The sequence below is a fragment of the Octopus bimaculoides genome, chromosome 9 (genome assembly GCF_046866305.1).
Source record: "Octopus bimaculoides isolate indiv1 chromosome 9, ASM4686630v1, whole genome shotgun sequence".
Taxonomy (NCBI): Eukaryota; Metazoa; Mollusca; class Cephalopoda; order Octopoda; family Octopodidae; genus Octopus; species Octopus bimaculoides.
The window spans coordinates 5452777-5455276 of NC_142936.1; the positions used below are offsets into that span (position 1 = coordinate 5452777).

General features: G+C 37.5%; 1 protein-coding gene across 5 annotated transcripts in view; it reads left to right on the forward strand.

Moving 5' to 3' along the window:
* The window catches only part of LOC106878114 (ectonucleoside triphosphate diphosphohydrolase 8), a 156449-nt gene that overhangs the window by 109557 nt on the left and 44392 nt on the right, over positions 1-2500 (forward strand). The window lies entirely within an intron of this gene.

Here is a 2500-nt window from a genome sequence, read left to right on the forward strand (position 1 = left end):
ATCCATATATACACACATGCATATATATATATATATATATATATATATATATATATATGTATATATATACATGTATACATGTATATATATATATGTATATATATATATATATATATATATATATATATATATATATATATATATATATATATATACATTCAGATATATATATGTATATGTTTATATATATATATATATATATATATATATATATATATATATATATATGCACACACAGAAATATGTATCTATACATGCATACACATACATATTTATACATATATATACATATATATATTTGTGTGCGCGTGCGAGTTAAATGAGTGTAGCTGTGAGAGTATGTGCGCGCGCGCGCGTCTATGCGTATGTCTTTGTCTGTGTATGTATGATCCGTGTGTATGGGCGCGTATGTGGTTGCTGAAATAAATCCGAATCAAAATGATTGATTTTACAGTCCCGTAAGACGGCAGCGAGACAATGCTTTTGTCAGAAAGACAATAACTGGAAACTAGGCAACCTTTGACCTAATCCTGTTCTTTCATTCTCTCATTCTTAACAGATTACACGAATGTTGATGTGGACCATAAGAACGACTTGATAGATGTCTCTATACTTATTGCATACTTAATACATTCTCTTGGCGAACTTCCCTAACGCAAAACGTATTAGACTACTGACTCGTTAATAGGGCACTCGAATTTGTTGAAGTGATTTTATGATGCTATTCTTGCGGTTCTTGTTGTTGTTGTTGTTGTCTCATTGTCTTGATACATGTATGGCTGTATGGTTAAGAAGTCCACTTTACAATAACGTGGTCTCGGCATCTCTCCCAATATGCGCAGAACCTTGCGGCGTCTTCTAGTACAGTCTCGGGCCAAATAATGCCTTTTGAGTGACTTTGGAAGACAAACGGAAACTGTATGGAAACCCGCCATATATATATATGTGTGTGTGTGTGTGTGTGTGTGTGTGTGTGTGTGTGTGTTTGTTTCTGTTCCCCTGCCTCCGCCCACTGCTTGACATCTGGTGTTGGTTTGTCTACGTCCCCCGCAAATTAGCGCTTCGACAAAAGAGACCGATAGAATCAGTGCCAGATTTGAATTAAGTACTGGTATCGATTTGTTCGACAAAAAAAAAAAAATTCCTTCGAGACTGTACTCCAGCATGGCCACTGTCCAATGACTGAAACATGCAGATGATAAAAGAAGAAAGATATTCAAATACGTACAACATCAGCTACTAGATTACAAGGACGTAAACAAGCCAACGCCGGTTGCCAGTCGATGGAAGGGGAACAAACATTACCACAAAGACATACACATGCACACATATATTTATAACGGGCTTCCACACAGTTTCCACACACACATTATACATACATAAAACCATGAAGCCAGGTAGGTACGAGAGGGTGCTGAAAAGTTCCTGGTTGGAGGCCAACCTTACGGGGTCTTTTACAGGGCTTAGAAAAACTGAAGGACCACTACAATAAGTGTGTGAATCTGAGAGATGAATATGTTGAATGAAATCATAATTAACTGATCCTCCTGTATTGCCTTTTTACCCAAAGCCAAGAACTTTTCAGCAAACCCCTCCCCTCGTATGCTAGATGAATATATATTTATTTAGCCATGTCACTTTCAGAGGATTACTGCCGTTTCACAACATTCCTCACGTGTTATTAACTACATGTGACGACTGCACTGTTCTCTGAATCCACAACCGGACAGATATTGTTGTGTGAGACCACGAGGAAAAGATATGTTCAGATATTGTAATCAGCTGCCCCCTGAAACACTAATGTAATTAGAAAAATACAAAAGAAAGTGGACATATTGGATGACTGATAAGGAGTTTGCAAATCCAATACGCAAGATGCCCTTTCAGCTTCAAACTTATTATTTAATCAAACAGATACACACCAACCCACCTAGAGCAAAGTATGGCTAAACTTAGGTTTTTGGGGAAAGAACGCAAATGCCTAATTCCTACACTACAAATGACCCCAATATCTGGAGTTATCAAAATCTGTAAACCTGAAGATTTAAATGATAATGAACAAAATAAGATGCTTTCGTTCACAACTTTGCTACCAAGTACGTGGCCTGTCAAAATTTACTCTAAATTAAAAAGTGACAGAGAAGAACATGCACAGATGTGTGTGTGTACGACAGCCTGCTACGAAGTTTCCCCCGACCCAATTCATTCACAAGGCACTGACTGGCCAGGGCTACGCATGCGTATGTGTGTGTATGTGTGTGTGTAAGCATGTGTGGGTACGCATGTGTGTGAGATACCTACAGTTACATCACAGTGTGTGTCCATCCATTTTAAAGAGAACTGGGATAATAGATGTTACTGTTATTTCTAGCAACAAGAGCGACCACGTACAAACTTCCTCGCTAATTAGCTGCATATATGTTGTTGTTTAAGCCCAAAGTCGAATATCATTGAACAAATAAAATAAAATGAAATCCAATCGTGACCACCCCGTGTTCTT